The sequence below is a fragment of the Triticum urartu genome, chromosome 2A, assembly GCF_056163025.1.
Source record: "Triticum urartu cultivar PI428250 chromosome 2A, HENAU_Tu73, whole genome shotgun sequence".
Taxonomy (NCBI): Eukaryota; Viridiplantae; Streptophyta; class Magnoliopsida; order Poales; family Poaceae; genus Triticum; species Triticum urartu.
Genome location: NC_141874.1, coordinates 384,203,439 through 384,222,440, shown reverse-complemented (window position 1 = coordinate 384,222,440; position 19,002 = coordinate 384,203,439).

Here is a 19,002-nt window from a genome sequence, read left to right as displayed (position 1 = left end):
AAGGTATAAGTGTTCTCCCTGATTATGCGCCATTGCTACAGTTCGTCGTGCCAAGACACCACATGATGATCGGGTGTGATAAGCTCTATGTTCACATACAACGGGTGCAAGACTGTTTTGCACACGCGGAATACTCGGGTTAAACTTGACGAGCCTAGCATATGCAGATATGGCCTCGGAACACTGAGACCGAAAGGTCGAGCGTGAATCATATAGTAGATATGATCAACATAGTGATGTTCACTATTGAAAACTACTCCATCTCACATGATGATCAGACATGGTTTAGTTCATATGGATCACGTGATCACTTAGATGATTAGAGGGATGTCTATCTAAGTGGGAGTTCTTAAGTAATATGATTAATTGAACTTTAATTTATGATGAACTTAGTCCTGGTAGTTTTTGCATATCTATGTTGTAGATCAATAGCTCGCGTATAGCTCCCCTGTTTTATTTTTGATATGTTCCTAGAGAAATATAAGTTGAAAGATGATAGTAGCAATGGTGCGGACTGGGTCCATGATCTGAGGATTATCCTCATTGTTGCACAGAAGAATTATGTCCTTGATGCACCGCTAGGTGACGGACCTATTACAGGTGTAGATGCAGACGTTAGGAACGTTTGGCAAGCTCGGTATGATGACTACTTGATAGTTTAGTGCGCCATGCTTTACGGCTTAGAACTGGGACTTCAAAAACCGTTTTGAATGCCACGAAGCATATAAGGTGTTCCAAGAGCTAAAATTGGTATTTCAGACTCATGCCCGAGTTAAGAGGTATGACACCTCTGACAAGTACTTTGCCTACAAGATGGAGGAGAATAGCTCAACCAGTGAGCATGTGCTCAGAATGTCTGAGTACTACAATCACTTGAATCAAGTGGGAGTTAATATTCCAGATAAGATAGTGATTGACAGAGTTCTCTAGTCACTATCACCAAGTTACTGGAACTTCATGATGAACTATAATATGCAAGGGATGACGAAAACAATTCCCAAGCTCTTTGTGATGCTGAAATCGATGAAGGTAAAATTCAAGAAAGAGCATCAAGTGTTGATGGTTAACAAGACCACTAGTTTCAAGAAAAAGGGGCAAAGGAAAAGAAAGGGAACTTTAAAGAATGGCAAGCAAGTTGCCACTCCCGTGAAGAAACCCAAAGCTAGGCCTAAGCCTGAAACTGAGTGCTTCTACTGCAAAAGGAATGGTCACTAGAAGCGGAACTACCCCAAATACTTGGCGGATAAGAAGGATGGCAAAGTGAACAAAGGTATATTTGATTTACAGATTATTGATGTGTACTTTACTAGTGTTCATAATAGCCCCTATGTATATGATACTGGTTCAGTTGCTATGATTAGTAACTTGAAACAGGAGTTACAAAATGAACAGAAACTAGTTGAGCGCAAGGTGACGATGTGTGTTGGAAGTGATTCCAAGGTTGATAAGATCACCATCGCACACCCCCTTTACCTTCGGGATTAGTGTTGAACCTAAAATAAATGTTATTTGGTATTTGCGTTGAGCATAAATATGATTGAATCATGTTTATTGCAATACAGTTATTCATTTAAGTCGAAGAATAATTGTTGTTCTATTTACATGAGTAAAACCTTCTATGGTCATACACTCAATATAAATGGTTTATTGAATCTCGATCGTAGTGATACACATATTCATAATATTGAAGCCAAAAGATGCAAAGTTAATAATGATAGTGCAACTTATATGTGGCACTACCGTTTATGTCATATTGGTGTAAAGCGCATGAAGAAACTCCATGCTGATGGGCTTTTGGAATCACTTGATTATGAATCATTTGATGCTTGGGAACCATGCCTCATGGGCAAGATGACTAAGACTCCGTTCTCCGGAACAATGGAGCAAGCAACTGACTTATTGGAAATAATACATACTGATGTATGCAATCCAATGAGTGTTGAGGCTCGCGGCGGGTGTCGTGGAATTTTCATGGCAGATGTCCTAGCAAAAGGACTTAGTCATGGAGCCATCGCGATAGGGTTAGCTTAAAGGGGTTAAACGGGACAAAGGACACAAGGAATTTATACTGGTTCGGCCCCTTGCGGTGAAGGTAATGGCCTAATCCAGTTTGAGGTGGTATTACTTATGTCTCCATTACCAGGGAGCGAATATGCTTGACCTAGCTTTCGATCTGTTGTATGTTGCCCCCTAAACTGCCGCAGGGTCGTCCATTTATATACTTAGGTTGATGATAACCCACAAGTATAGGGGATCGCAACCGTTTTCGAGGATAGAGTATTCAGCCCAAATTTATTGATTCGACACAAGGGGAGCCAAAGAATATTCTCAAGTATTAACAGTTGAATTGTCAATTCAACCGCACCTGAAAGACTTAATATCTGCAGCAAAGTATTTCGTAGCAAAGTAATATGGAAGTAATGGTAGTAGTGGAAAAAGTAATAGTATTAGTTTTGTAGTGACTGAAATAGTAGAAACGGTAAAGTAACTAAGCAAAGATCAATATGCGAAAAGCTCGTAGGCAATGGATCAGTGATGGATAATTATGTTGGATGCAATCCCTCATGCAACGGTTATAACATAGGGTGACACAGAACTAGCTCCAGTTCATCAATGTAATGTAGGCATGTATTCCGAATATAGTCATATGTGCTTATGGAAAAGAACTTGCATGACATCTTTTGTCCTACCCTCCCGTGGCAGCGGGGTCCTATTGGAAACTAAGGGATATTAAGGCCTCCTTTTAATAGAGTACCGGAACAAAGCATTAACACTTAGCGAATACATGAACTCCTCAAACTATAGTCATCACCGAGAGTGGTCCCGATTATTGTCACTTCGGGGTTACCGGATCATAACACATAGTAGGTGACTATTGACTTGCAAAATAGGATCAAGAACTCACATATATTCATGAAAACATAATAGGTTCAGATATGAAATTATGGCACTCGGGCCCTAGTGACAAGCATTAAGCATAGCAAAGTCATAGCAACATCAATCTCAGAACATAATGGATACTAGGGATCGAACCTTAACAAAACTAGCTCAATTACATTATAAATCTCATCCAACCCATCACCGTCCAGCAAGCCTACGATGGAATTACTCATGCACGGCGATGAGCATCATGAAATTGGTGATGGGGGAAGGTTGATGATGAGGATGGCGGTAGATTCCCCTCTCCGGAGCCTCGAACGGACTCCAAATCAGCCCTCCCGAGAGAGATTAGGGTTTGGTGGTGGCTCCGTATCGTAAAACATGATGAATCCTTCTCCCTGATTTTTTTCTCCCCGAACACGAATATATAGAGTTGGAGTTGAGGTCGGTGGAGTCTCAGGGGGCCCACGAGACAGGGGCGCGCCCCAGGGGGGTGGGCGCGCCCCCCATCCTCGTGGACTGGGTGTGGCCCCCTGGTGCTGATTCTTTCGCTAGTATTTTTTATAAATTCCAAAAATATTCTCCGTGAAGTTTCAGGTCGTTCTGAGAACTTTTATTTCTGCACAAAAATAACACCATGGCAATTCTGCTGAAAACAGCGTCTGTCCGGGTTAGTTCCATTCAAATCTTGCAAGTTAGAGTCCAAAACAAGGTCAACAGTGTTTGGAAAAGTAGATACGATGGAGACGTATCAACTCCCCCGAGCTTATACCTTTGCTTGTCCTCAAGCAATTCAGTTGACAAACTGAAAGTGATAAATAAAAACTTTTACAAACTCGGTTTGATCTTGTTGTTGTAAATATGTAAAGCCAGCATTCAAGTTTTCAGCAAAGATTATGAACTAACCATATCCACAATAACATTTAGGTCTCATGTTTACTCATATCAATGGCATCATCAACTAGCGAGCAATAATAGCAAATCTCGGATGACAACACTTTCTCAAAACAATCATAATATGATATAACAAGATGGTATCTCGCTAGCCCTTTCTGAGACCGCAAAACATAAATGCAGAGCACCTCTGAAGTTCAAGGACTGACTAATCATTGTAATTCATGGTAAAAGAGATCCAGTCATACTCAATGTAAACTAATAGTAATGCATACAAATGACAGCAGTGCTCTCCAACTGGTGCTTTTTAATAAGAGGATGGTGACTCAACATAAAAGTAAATAGATAGGCCCTTCTCAGAGGGAAGCAGGGATTTGTAGAGGTGCCAGAGCTTGATTTTTGAAATAGAGATAAATAATATTTTGAGTGGTATACTTTCATTTTCAACATAACAACCGAGAGATCTCGATATCTTCCATGCTACACACATTATAGGCGGTTCCCAAACAGAATGGTAAAGTTTATACTCCCCCACCACCGATAAACATCAATCCATGGCTTGTCCGAAACAACGGGTGCCTCCAACTAACAACAATCCTAGGGGAATTTCGTTTGCAATTATTTTAATTTAATCATGGGACTGGGCATCCCGGTTACCAGCCATTTTCTCGTGAATGAGGAGCGGAGTCCACTCCTCCTGAGAATAACCCACCTAGCATGGAAGATATAGACAGCCCTAGTTGATACATGAGCTATTCGAGCATACAAAGAATAATTTCATTTGAAGGTTTAGAGTTTGGCACATACAAATTTACTTGGAACGGCAGGTAGATACCACATATAGGAAGGAATGGGGGACTCATATGGAATAACTTTTGGGGTTTAGGGAAGTGGATGCACAAGCAGTATTCCCGCTTAGTACAAGTGAAGGCTAGAAAGAGACTGGGAAGCGGCTAGCTAGGGAGCGACAATAGTCATGAACACGCGTTAAAATTAATCAACACTGAGTGCAATCATGAGTAGGATATAATTCACCATGAACATAAATATCGTGGTGGCTATGTTGATTTTGTTTCAATTACATGCGTGAACATGTGCCAAGTCAAGCCACTCGAATCGTTCAAAGGAGGATAGCACCCTATCATACCACATCACAACCATTTTAATAGCATGTTGGCACGCAAGGTAAACCATTATAAACTCCTAGCTAATTAAGCATGGCATGAGCAACTATAATCTCTAATTTTCATTGCAAACATGTTTCATTCATAATAGGCTGAATCAAGAACGATGAACTAATCATATTTACAAAAACAAGATAGGTCGAGTTCATACCAGCTTTTCTCATCTCAATTAGTCCATCATATATCGTCATTATTTCCTTTCACTTGCATGACTGGACGGTGTGGATAATAATAATAGTGCATGTGCATTGGACTAAGCTGGAATCTGCAAGCATTCAATACAAGGGAGAAGACAAGGTAATATGGGCTCTTTGTTAGATCAACAATAATTCATATGAGAGCCACTCAACATTTTCATCAAGGTCTTCTCCTCTCGACCCCCAAAGAAACGAAAAGAAACAAAACTCTTTACACGGGAAAGCTCCCAACAAGCAAAAGAAGAACGAGAAATATTTTTGGGTTTTCTTTTAATTACTACTACTACGGTCATGGGAAGTAAACTAGCTAAAAGCTACAACTATTTTTTTGGTTTTTATTAAGGTTTTTCGAACACACAAGAAGAAGGCTTAAAACGAAAATAAACTAGCATGGATAGTACAATGAAAAAGTATGAGCACCGACAACTGGAATGAGTGTGTGAACATGAATGTAATGTCGGTGAGAAATACGTACTCCCACAAGCTTAGGCTTTTGGCCTAAGTTGGTCTAGGGCCATGGCTCAAAGCTGCCCTCTCCGGTGTATGGAGGAGTGTCCTCTGGGTGCCACTGGTTGCCCATCTCCTCCGGATCCCACTGGTAAACAGACTGTTGATAAGGGTCAAGGGGTGGCTCCGGCTCAGGCTCTGGAGCTGGTGTTCGGCTCCAGTATGCATGAACGGCCTCCGGCAAAACGAGGTATGTGCCTGAAAATATGTTAAACAAAGAGGGCGCAGGCAAGGTAATAATCTCATAGTAGTTTTTATCAAAAATCAATTTATACTTAAGCATATTCTTCTTATCCTTAATAATAAAATCATGTGCCACCATACTCTTATAATCTAGAAAAATAGGGGGCAACAACTTTTCCTCTTTCTCATAATGCCTAATAGGTATCCCAAAGTGTGCAGCAAGGCGCGAAGCAAAGATGCCTCCAAAGATGGGACCCTTTGTTCGGTTCAGATTTAATCATTTAGCAACAATAGCGCCTAGACTGAAAGTTGTATCACGAAACAAAGCATGGCACAAAATAACAATATCAAGGGCACTGAGATTTCCACTGTTCCCGCGACCAATTAAGCATCTACTAGCAAATATTGCAAAGTAACGTAGAACAGGAAATGTATGCTAGTAATTTTTGCATCGGAAACTTTCCTCGTTTCCCCTACAGCAATCGTATCAATAAACCCCTCCACATCATTACGATGTGGTTCCTCTATGCTACCCGCAAAGGGTATCTTAGAGACCCGACAAAAATCATATAGTGACATCTCCTTAACCTCATCATATAAGTGAAATTCCACTAAAGGTGGTGATTTCTTAGCATGAAAGTAAAAAATTGCATGAAAATATTAGTGAGGAGATACTATTCGCACTGGTCGTGGAGGAAGTCGATGAGGCCTGCATTCTCAGCCAAATAATAGAAGTCCTCATATATCCCGGCTGCTCTCAAGAACTCATCACAAGGCCATTCGCACGGCCGAACCTCCGCAGTGCGAGGTGTCGGATGTGGGGTTCCGGCAAACCTTTAAGGTTCGAACACTGGGGTGCGCGTGAAGTCTTTTCCTCCCACCGATCTACGCCCTAGCTCGCTAAGATCTCGTGGACGAACTCGACGAACTCGCAACACAGAAAGACACAGGATTTATATTGGTTCGGGCCACCGTTGTGGTGTAACACCCTACTCCAGTGTGGTGGTGGTGGATTGCCTCGTGGGATGATGATGAACAATACAAGGGGAAGAACAGCCTCCTGAGGTTGAGGTGTTCTTGTGCGTGGCTAACTTGTATGGGTGAGAGAGCGATCTAAGATGCCGTCCTTTGCCCCTAATGGTGGCTAGTCCTACTTATAGAGGCCTTGGTCCTCTTCCCAAATATTGAGAGGGAAGGGAGCCAACAACGGTAGGCTAATTTGAAGGGGGACAACTAGTACAAGCTATCCTGACAAAAGGTGGTCTGTGCCTGCGAAAGGCTCTGGTGGTGACGCCGTCTTGGGCTCCACGATGACCTCCGTCTTGCCGTCCTTCCGGTCTTGGTCATGTTGCACCAAAGTAGCAACCTTTGCCTGATGCCTCGGTACTCCTCGCCTGCGCTAGCTTCCTTAGCACGAAAAAGGAAACTATGATGCTGCACGCGCTGGCGCCCGCCTGGTGTCGATCGTCATGGCTCACGTCACGAGAGCCTCGTGAGGTTCGCCTCGCCTTGATATCTCCGCTCCTCGCGAGCCTGCTTGACTAGGCCGCTCCAGAGGAGGCCTTGTATCGCCCTCCTCATGAGGCTTGGCCCCTCGCGAGGGTCTTGGTTGCCTTGTTGATGAAGATGGCCGTACGGCCTGCTGACTTGGCCACGCAGCGGGCCACAGGCAAGCAAGTCTAGGGACCCCCGTTCTCAGGACCCTGATAGTAGCCCCCGGGCCCATGGTGCGCTCGGGCTTGGCTTCGCGGCGAAGCCAAGGGCCAAGTACGGAGTGCCGTGGGCCCCAAAAGCCTGCGGCCTCGATTGACGCGTGGTGGTTGATTGGACGTGGGCGTCTCCGCTTCCCCACGCTGCCCTCGAATCTGCCTGGCTATGCTGCCCCGCCTCCTACACAGTTATTCTTCCTTCTCCACGTCTGGCTCTTCCAATCTCTCTGCTTCCTCGATGCCCTGCTCCGCCTTCTCAAGCTGACCCGTGCTCCACCCGCTTCACCGCCATGGCGCTGAAACAAGCCGAAAAGGGGAAGAAACCTCTGTTCTCACCAACTGCGCCTCCATCCTTCGAGCCGGTGCTCGGCCGGCCTCGGGTGCTCAACGACGGGGCCATGGACAAGGTGCTCCCCATGCCTGCTTCCAGTTTCAACGAGTGGGGAGAGACGCCGGCTTGGCCCGCATCTCGCTCCAGCATGGCTCGGGCGGTTACCGAGGTTCCGATCTTCATTGATGCCCTCTGGGCTGGCCTGATTCCTCCCTTCTCCGCCTTCTTCAATGCGGTGCTCGAGCACTATCAGATCCACATGCTCCATCTTGATCCTCAGGCTGTGACCCTTATTGCCATCTTCGCCTTCGTGTGCGAGGCCATGGTGGGCATTTCCCCCTCTGTGGCACTCCTCTGCCACTTCTTCTCGTTGCATCTCACCGGTCCCCGGCAGAGCTCAAGGTGCGTGGGCTTCTAGGCTGTGGCTGCGACATCAGGCATGGGGATCGACTTCGAGCTCCCTTCATCAACAAGCGAATTCCGTACACGATGGGTGGTTGTTGACGCCGGCGTTCTCAACCCTCTGCTCCAAGCTCCGGTGGGGCCTGCCATTCCAAACTCCGCTGGGGTCATCAGAAGCTCACGAGCCCCTGCCTTGCCCCTATCTGGGCCAGGATGAGGTGGTTGAAGGACCTTGGCGTGACTACGCCCATGGTGGTGAGGGAGTTCGTCAGGTGTCGAGTTGCTCCACTTCAACGCCAGTCTCGCCCGATGTGGGACTTTCTCAGCAGACATGACAACATGAGGTTTCAGGAGGAGGGGCTTCCTCTTGCTGCGCGGTAAACAGTGCTCATGGTCCTATCAGGTGTCCCTCTGCCGGACGAGATGCCCAGGAACAGCTGCACGTTGAACCGCTGCAAGAACAAAGTCACATTTACCGCGAACATGCCTTCCTTTGATGAGTGGGGGCCGTGCCCAATCGGCTTGGTGGGGCCCCGCGAGAACCCCGTCATCATGGTCCCCTTCTTCACCGCCGGTGCCGGGCTCGCCCCAGGTGACGGTGCGGGGGAGCAAGCCGCAACGGGGGACTGAGGCTCAGGTGCTGAGGAGCACATGCCGGGTTGTGATCCAGGGTCGTCGTCCCTCCTGAGGCGTCAGTTGCGGAGGAGATGCGGCAGTCGGCTCCCGAGGTTGAGGCTCCAGGAGCCTCGGGAGGTCGTAGTGGGAAGGAGCTGAGCTGTTCGCTACAGCCGAGCTCCCCTCAGGCCATACCTCTTGGCTCTTCTTCGGCTCCGCCGCGCACCGGCCGTCACGTCCAGCGGTTCGGTCGCCTTTGTGTGGACTTCGAGGAGCTCCGCAAGAGGAAGGGATCCCCAGCGGTAGCAACGTCTTTGGGCCATTGAAGAGACGGAAGTACATTGCTATTGACGCGTAAGTATCTTGTTGCCGTGGCTTTTTGCGTGTGGTCTTCTTATCCTGACGCCTGTCCTCCAGGGCTCCTTCTGCTGAAGCTGTTACGTCTCCCGAGAGGCGGCCTCCTCCTTTATCAACTCCCCCGTCGGCATTGAGCGTTCCTGGCCTGCTTGCCGCCCCTGGAGCAGGGTCGGTCGGAGGAGCGTCCCCGCCTTCAGGACGTGCTGAGTCCGCGGTTTGGCCGCCCCTCGCCCACGGTCTGGCGTGGAGCCTGGCCGGTGTGCCCAAGACTCCTCCTCTGCTCATGAGCAGTCGCTGGCTGGCCTCAGTCTTCGGTTCCTCTTCAAGCAGCGAGCCTCAATCAGCTTGGGATCCTCGCAAGGATGGGCTGACGTCAGGCACGACGCCAGCCCCCAGCCCCCAACCGGGAGGTGGCGCGCCACTTGATGCTCCACCCGCAGCCCCCGAGGTGGAGCACGAGGCGGGTCGAGCGTTCGGGCTTGAGCGCAGGCACAGCGTAGTCCATCACAAGCTCTTCTAGGAGGCGATGGGTGCGATGAGCCTCCTCGGTGAAGAGCTTGCTGGTATCGATTCGCGCCTTGAGGCTGAAGGTCTTCGGTTGGTGGAGGAGCCGCGCAAGCTGCGGGTGGCCATCAACCTTGGTCGCTATCAGCGCGACCTCGAGAACGCGAAGGCCGAGGCGTCCCTCAAGATTGCCAATGAGGCCTGCTCGCGATCTTTGGAAGAAGCTCGTGAGGCCGATCACCGCCGCGAGGCTGCGGAGGAGCGCGCGTGGGGACTTCAGGCCTGGAGCGCGTCCCTTGAGCAGCAGGTGGAGGCGCGTGGGGCTGCTCTTGCATTGCTGAGGGGGACGCTTGCGGAGGAAGAGGAGGTCCGGCAGCGCGAGGAGACGCTAGCCTTGGAAGCCGTGGAGCGCAGCCTCGAGCTCGAGCGACTGGAGACGAGGGAGCGTCAAGTTGCTCAAGCAGAAGATGCCGTCAGGGCCCGCGAAGCCAGAGTTGAGGAGGAGATCGATCGCCGGGTGGCCGAGGTTCGCGCAGATCTGGAGGGCAGGTACGACTTGAAGCTGAAGCTCACCAGTCTGGAGGGTATGGGCAGGGCCGCCGCCCTCAGGACCAGGTTGGACGAGGCCGAGAGGCGTGCGGAGGACACAGCCGCTGCCCTGGTTACAGCGCAGGCGGACTTGGCCTCCGCCCGCGCCAAGCTGCTTTCCCTCCGGCAATGAGTTGACGACGTCGGGGCCGTCGCACGGCAAAACAGGGAGGAAGTGCTCCAACGCCGAACGTTGGAGCGCGAGGATGCTCCTATGCTTCAAGACCTTCGGAACAAGGCCAACACCGCCCTGGGTTACATCTGCGATGAGAATGCCCCGGCCCCTCACTCGAATGACTATGCCAGCCACCTGATCTTCTTCACCGAGGTGGTGACGCGCTTGGAGGCTCAATCTGCCAGAGCTCGATAGCTTGTGGAGCAGAGGGGTCGTGGCCTGCTTCAGCGCGCCTTCTCCTGTGTCTTTAGCCACCTTCTGAATGCTGACCCCAACTTTGACTTCGACACCGCCATTGCCCCCGTACCCACGGCCGTCCAGGGCGACCTGGCACGTTGGGTAGAGGACCATGTCGACGCGTTGGTCAGGGCCTTCACCTTGGAGGATGACGCGGTGGTGGTCATCGTAGACGATGGTGACGTGGTCAACGACGATGATGGGGGCGTCGCCGATGGCGGTGATGATACCGACGAAGATGACGACGACGCGAGTGACGCGTCCGCGAGTGATGTAGCGAGTGATATCTCTGGCTGATGTCATGTTCTCCTGTTTTTGCATCCTGCACGCAAAACTCGGGCGCAGCCCTTGGAAGACTTTGTAAGAGCATTTTGAGAGGGGGAGCCCCTCGTGTAAGCAAATTGCAGTTTTTACTTTCCTATGCGATGTGGGTATGTGTCTTCGTGAGCTCATGAAGATGGGGGTGAGCTCCCCGACGTGGTTTACCTTAGTCAGCGCCAGCTCAGGGCTGGGTCGTGAGGCGATGAGTTCCTGAGAATCCTGCGAAGCTTATCGCCCCGTTTGAGGGGGGCCCGTAAGAGGTGAGCACCAGGTGCAGTGCTAGCGCGTGCTTGACGAGCGTGCGCTTTGCGCGGTCTGGCTCGCGAGGAGCTTCGTGAGGGAAAGGCGATGGGCATGAGTCCCAAACCAAACAAGATCCAGAAGGCAAGAAACGGCTCGAACAAGAAAAGGCACCCCCCGCACGCATCGATAAAAATTCAGCTTCAACTCAAGTCCAGATCCAGAAGCAAAGCCACAGAAAGAGAGATCCAAAGCAAAAGGCCGCGTCCGGCACCTAGTCTAGTCTCCGGGTCTTCAAGTATTCTCACCAGCGCGGAGGTAAGTGCTGCCACTAGGCGTGGGAGGGAGCCCCAGGGCCTGAGGCCGGCGCTCCTGAGACTCCGGGGCGTGTACAGCCCCAACTCATTATTACGTGAGAGTGTCACGGGCGGTGAGCTTCACAGGCACTGGGCCTTCTTCGCAGGTACCGGCCTTGCTTCATATCGCTAGACGAGGGCCCCGCCTTGCGCAACCCTCGACCTCCTTTGAGCCAACCGGTCACCAGGACGACACAAAAGAGGGAAAGGGGACGCCAGCGGTTCCCTCGGCGACCACGGGTCCTCTACCGGGGGGAAGGGTTGTCGAAGCCATCCCGGCAGAGGGCCTACCTCCGGATGCCCCCTGGTTTCACGCGCCTTGGGGAGGGGCCTGGCTCCCAACCCCTCTCCTGCAGCCCCCAACGTGATCCACCCACTACCAGGGGGCTATCGAGCTGGGGTCGCCTGCCGCCGCGGTGACCTGCTCCTCCTGCGACTCATGGTTAGCGTAAGCTTGCTCCTGAGGGATTAGGGGTACCCTGTAGTGGTCGTCGCACACGTGGCCGTGGTGGTTCCTCGGCAGCTCCTGGAAGGCTTCGGCTCCTAGCGGTCCTTCTTCCCAATCTTCTCCAACGAACGAGCCCGGGCCGTCCTCCGGTGTGTACTCATGGTCCGTCATGCGGGGCACGTAGGCTTCCGGGGCTGTTACCCCGAATACCTCGCCGTGGTACCCCACACTCCATGTCGCTCGACCCATCGTGGCATCCTGGGGGTGATAGCGCGGCATCCCACTCGGGCCATGAAAGGTGACGCCTGTGCCCATGCTTGTTGTGGGCGGTGCGGGAGCGGTAGAGCCCCTGGCGCCGCCGGCCATGCCGGTGTTGACGAAGCCCCCTGGCGCACTCAACGGCGCATGGTGGCGGTGTGGCCCGCCAAAGATCCCCGTAGAGGCCTGAGGAGGAAGATGATGGCAGAAGGGCGGGGCTCCCGAGGCTGCCGCGTCCAGCAACTCGGCGACGCGCTCCAGCAGCGTGTCCCGGCCGCTTTCCATCATCCGGCACCACAGCAGCTCCCTTTCCATGGTAAGTGTTGCCCGCGTGTTTGCTTGCTCCCGTCGTGAGTGCGGCACCGTCGCCGCGGCGTGGCTTGCTGCTCTGGCAGCGACTCGTACTTGTCGTGGAGTGAGGGTAGCCGACGCCCCGCCGCGTCGCCCGCGCCCCGCAAGATTGGGTGGCGCTCGGGCCGCCTGGAGTGCGGGGTTGAGGTCTTCATAGGCGGGCAGTGACGACCGGGCTTGCCAGGCTGCCCAGCGGTCGAGGTCAGCTCTTGGGTCGTCGGACATCGTGGCTGCGGTGCGTTTGCAAGTCGATTGTCAGAGAAGAAGCTCCGGCGCACCCCTACCTGGCGCGGTTCCGGGAAACCCTTAAGGTTTGAACACTGGGGTGCGCGCAAAGTCTTTTCCTCCCACCGATCTACGCCCTAGCTCGCTAAGATCTCGTGGAAGAACTCGACGAACTCGCAACACAGAAAGACACAGGACTTATACTGGTTCGGGCCACCGTTGTGGTGTAAGACCCTACTCCAGTGTGGTGGTGGTGGATTGCCTCTTGGGCTGATGATGAACAATACAAGGGGAAGAACAGCCTCCTGAGGTTGAGGTGTTCTTGTGCGTGGCTAACTTGTATGGGTGAGAGAGCGATCTAAGATGCCATCCTTTGCCCCTGATGATGGCTAGTCCTACCTGTAGAGGCCCCGGACCTCATCCCAAATATTGAGCGGGAAGGGAGCCAACAACGGCGGGCTAATTTGAAGGGGGACAACTAGTACAAGCTATCCTGACAAAAGGTGGTCTGCGCCTACGGAAGGCTCTGGTGGTGACGCCGTCTTGGGCTCCACGATGACCTCCGTCTTGCTGTCCTTCCGGTCTTGGTCTTGTTGCACCAAAGTAGCAACTTTTGCCTGATGCCTCGGCACTCCTCGCCTGTGCTAGCTTCCTTAGCACCAAATAGGAAACAAGGAGGCTGCGCGCGCTGGCGCCCGCCTGGCGCCCGCCTGGTGTCGATCGTCATGGCTCACGTCACGAGAGCCTCGTGAGGTTCGCCTTGCCTAGATATCTCCGCTCCTCGCGAGCCTGCTTGACTAGGCCGCTCCATAGGAGGCCTCGTGTCGCCCTCCTCACGAGGCTTGGCCCCTCGCGAGGGTCTTGGATGCCTTGTTGATGAAGATGGGCCGTACGACCTACTGACTTGGCCACGCAGCGGGCCGCAGGCAGGCAACTCTGGGACCCCCATTCCCGGGACGCCGACACGAGGGAGATTATATTTGGGCTTCTTATTCTCTTCACTTTGCTTATCCTTCGAGCTTCGCTCGAAGAGCCCCTCAACAATCTCTTCATCATTTCTTCTCAAAAATTTCTGAAATTTTTAGTGACTCAAAATAAAAGTGAACCAAACTCAACAAGATTGATAGCAACTACTCCCACAAGTGCCTAGAGGCCATATCATGCATTAAAACTACTTTTGACCACATAAATTGGACATGCAAGCTCAAGAACAGGGTCACCTAAGCAGCAAAAATTTGCAACAAATAAAGCACTAGAACAAAAACTAATTGGACCATCGCAGGAGTCACATACCGAAGAACAATCCCCCAAAGCAGTTTTGTGAATGGAGCTTTGAGCAAGGAGATCGAAAATGGCAGCAAGATGAGCTAGAACTCGGGTTTGAGCTGGTGGATGATTTTTTCTAGAGGAAGAAGAAGTGTGTGGGTGCAAGAATTAGTGGAGGGGGCCCACGTGGGGTCCATGAGGCAGGGGGCGCGCCCTAGAACCTCGTGGCCAGGTGGTAAGGGCCCCTGGTGTGTTCTTAGTGCCAATAATTCTTAAATATTCTAGAAAAAAATCATTTAAAATTTTCAGGACATTTGGAGAACATTTATTTTCGGGGAATTTTTTTATTGCAAGGATAATTCAGAAAACAGACAGAAAATGCTATTTTTGCTTTATTTAATCTAAATAACAGAAAGTAAAAGGAGGGTATAGAGAGTTGTGCTTCCAAACTTCATCTATCTCATGCTCATCAAAAGGAATCCACTAACAAGGTTGATCAAGTCTTGTTAACAAACTCTTTTCGAATAACATGAAACCGGAGAATTTTCGAATAACACTAAGTTACCTCAACGGGGATATGCATGTCTGATACGTCTACAATGTATCTACAATTTTTGATTGTTCCATGCTATTATATATGCTGTTTTGGATGTTTAATGGGCTTTATTATACACTTTTATATTATTTTTGGGACTAACCTATTAACCCAAGGCCGAGTGCAAATTGCTGTTTTTTTTGCCTATTTCAGTGTTTCGCGGAAAAGGAATATCAAACGAGTCCAAACGGAATGAAACCTTCGGGGACGTGATTTTTGGACCAAACATGATCCAGAGGACTTGGAGTGGACGTCAAGAAACAACCGAGGAGACCACGAGGCAGTGGGGCGCGCCCTCCCCCCTCATGGGCCCCTCGTGGCTCAACCGACCTACTTCTTCCTCCTGTATATACTCATATACCCTAAAAACATCCAGGAGCACCACGAAACCCTATTTCCACCACCGCAACCTTCCCAAGAGATCCCATCTTGGGGCCTTTTTCGGAGCTCCGCCGGAGGGGCATCGATCACGGAGGGCCTCTACATCAACTCCATGGCCCCTCCGATGATGTGTGAGTAGTTTACTTCAGACCTTCGGGTCCATAGTTATTAGCTAGATGGCTTCTTCTCTCTCTTTGGATCTCAATACAAAGTTCTCCTTGATCTTCTTGGAGATCTATTCGATGTAACTCTTTTTGCGGCGTGTTTGTCGAGATCCGATGAATTGTGGGTTTGTGATCAAGTCTATCAATGAACAATATTTGATTCTTCTCTGAAAACTTTTATGTATGATTGGTTATCTTTGCAAGTCTCTTCGAATTATTAGTTTGTTTGGCCTACTAGATTGATCTTTCTTGCAATGGGAGAAGTGTTTAGCTTTGGGTTCAATCTTGCGGTGCTCGACCCGAGTGACAGAAAGGGAAACGACACATATTGTAGTGTTTCCATCGAGGATAAAAAGATGGGGTTTATATCATATTGCTTGAGTTTATCCCTCTACATCATGTCATCTTACCTAATGCGTTACTCTGTTCTTATGAACTTAATACTCTAGATGCATGCTGGATAGCGGTCGATGTGTGGAGTAATAGTAGTAGATGCAGGCAGGAGTCGGTCTACTTGTCACGGACGTGATGCCTATATACATGATCATGCCTACATATTCTCATAATTATTTGCTTTTCCATCAATTGCTCGACAGTAATTTGTTCACCCACTGTAATCCTTATGCTATCTTGAGAGAAGCCACTAGTGAAACATATGGCCGCCGGGTCTATTCTCCATTATATTAATCTTCCGTCAACAAGCTATTTCAATTACCTTTTATTTTGCAATCTTTACTTTTAATCTTTATCATAAAAATACCAAAAATATTATCTTATCATCTCTATCAGATCTCACACTCGTAAGTGACCGTGAAGGGATTGACAACCCCTTTATCGCGTTGGTTGTGAGGTTCTTATTTGTTTGTGTAGGTAAGAGGGACTTGTGTGTGGCATCCTACTGGATTGATACCTTGGTTCTCAAAAAATGAGGGAAATACTTACGCTACTTTGCTGCATCACCCTTTCCTCTTCAAGGGAAAACCAACGCAGTGCTCAAGAGGTAGCAAGAAGGATTTCTGGCGCCATTGTCGGGGAGTCTACGCACAAGTCAAGACATACCAAGTACCCATCACAAACTATTATCCCTCGCATTACATTATTTGCCATTTGCCTCTCATTTTCCTCTCCCCCACTTCAGCCTTGCCGTTTTATTCGCCCTCTTTTTCCGTTCCCCTTCTCTTTTCTAGTTCGTCTCTTTTTGCTTGTTTTTTTCTTGCTTATGTGTTGGATTGTTTTCCGCGATGGCCTTACCAAAAAGTTTTGATCCTCACCTTAGAAGGTTGGCAGAAATTGAAAACAAGGTTAGAAGTTTATGTCCTTGCGGTTTGAGCATAATAATTTCTTCAGAAACGAGATTAAAGAACGAAAAAGTTTTATAGGGTACATGAATAAAGAGCTCGATGATATGTCTAAAGAATTTTATGGTTTGAAATCTCAGTTCGCTCATCTTGAAAACTTAATAGCCCAAATTTTGGATAAGTAGGCCACCTTAGTTAATAAGATGGCCGCCAAACCGGAAGAACTTGATGGTAAGAATGATGAAGATCTAAAAGTTATTGATGTGTCCCCTATTAAATCTTTGTTTTGCAATATGAATCTTGATAATGATGGGACTGGAGATGAGTCAACTTTAGTTAGAAGGCGTCCCAATGATTTGGAGTTTTTAGATCTTAATGCAAAAATTGATAAAAGTGGGATGGGAGAGGTCAAAACTTTAAATAGAAATGAACCCACTATCTTGGATTTCAAGGAATTTAATTATGATAATTGTTCTTTAATAGATTGTATTTCCTTGTTGCAATCCGTGCTAAATTCTCCGCATGCTTATAGTCAAAACAAAGCTTTTACTAAACATATCATTGATGCTTTAATGCAATCTTATGAAGAAAAGCTTGAATTGGAAGTTTCTATCCCTAGAAAACTCATGATGAGTGGGAACCTACTATTAAAATTAATATTAAAGATCATGAATGTTATGCTTTATGTGATTTGGGTGCTAGTGTTTCCACGATTCCTAAAACTTTGTGTGATTTGCTAGGTTTCCGTGAATTTGATAATTGTTCTTTAAAGTTGCATCTTGCGGATTCCACCATTAAGAAACCTATGGGAAGAATTAATGATGTTATTATTGTTGAAAATAGGAATTATGTGCCCGTAGATTTCATTGTTCTTGATATTGATTGCAATCCTTCATGTCCTATTATCCTTGGTAGACCTTTTCTTAGAACGATTGGTGCAATTATTGATATGAAAGAAGGGAATATTAGATTCCAATTTCCGTTAAGGAAGGGCATGGAACACTTTCTTAGAAATAAAATTAAATTACCTTATGAATCTATTATGAGAGCCACTTATGAATTGCATACCAAAGATGGCAATACCTAGATCTATCCTTGCTTTTATGCCTAGCTAGGGGTGTTAAACGATAGCGCTTGTTGGGAGGAAACCCAATTTTATTTTTGTTTCTTGATTTTTGATTGTATTTAGTAATAAATAATTCATATAGCCTCTGTTTAGATGTGGTTTTATGCTTTTAATTAGTGTTTGTGTCAAGTAGAACCTTTGGGAAGACTTGGGGAAAGTCTTTGTGATCTTGCTGTAAAAAAGAGAAACTTTAGCGCTCACAAGATTTGCTGCCATGTTTTACTGGAGAGCTCTATTTAGTTAATTATTTTTTAATATGATTAATATATACATTCCTCACGTCCAGAAATTTATTTTAGAATTTTTGGGGTTACATACATATTCGAAACGTACAGATTACTACAGACTGTTCTGTTTTTGATAGATTCAGTTTTTCGTGTGTTGTTTGCTTATTTTGATGAATCTATGGCTAGTAATAGAGTTTATGAACCATACAAAAGTTGGAATGCAGTAGGTTTAACACCAATATAAATAAGGAATGAGTTCATTACAGTACCTTGAAGTGGTGGTTTGTTTACTTTTACTAAAGAAGCTCACGAGATTTTCTTTTAAGTTTTGTGTTGTGAAGTTTTCAAGTTTTGGGTAAGATTTGATGGATTATGGAACAAGGAGAGGCAATAGCCTAATATTGGGGATTCCCAAGGCACCCCAAGGTAAAATCCAAGGACAACCAAAAGCCTAAGCTTGGGGATGCCCCGGAAGGCATCCTCTCTTTTGTCTTCGTCCATCGGTAACTTTACTTGGAGCTATCTTTTTATTCACCACATGATATGTGTTTTCTTGGAGCGTCTTTTATGATTTGAGTCTTTGCTTTTTATTTTACCACAATCATCCTTGTTGTACACACCTTTTGGAAGAGACACACATGAATTGGAATTTATTAGAATACTCTATGTGCTTCACTTATATCTTTTGAGTTGGATAATTTTGCTCTAGTGCTTCGCTTATATCTTTTAGAGCACGGCGGTGGTTCTATTTTATAGAAATAATTGATCTCTTATGCTTCACTTATATTATTTTGAGAGTCCTTTAGAACATCATGGTAATTTGTTTTGGTTATAAATTTTAAATACTAAGAGAAGTTGGATGCTTGAAAGTTGTTTTGAGATATAAAGGTGGTAATATTAGAGGTGTGCTTGTTGAGTAATTGAGAAATTGAGAAATACTTGTGTTGAAATTTTCAAGTCCCATAGCATGCACGTATGGTAAA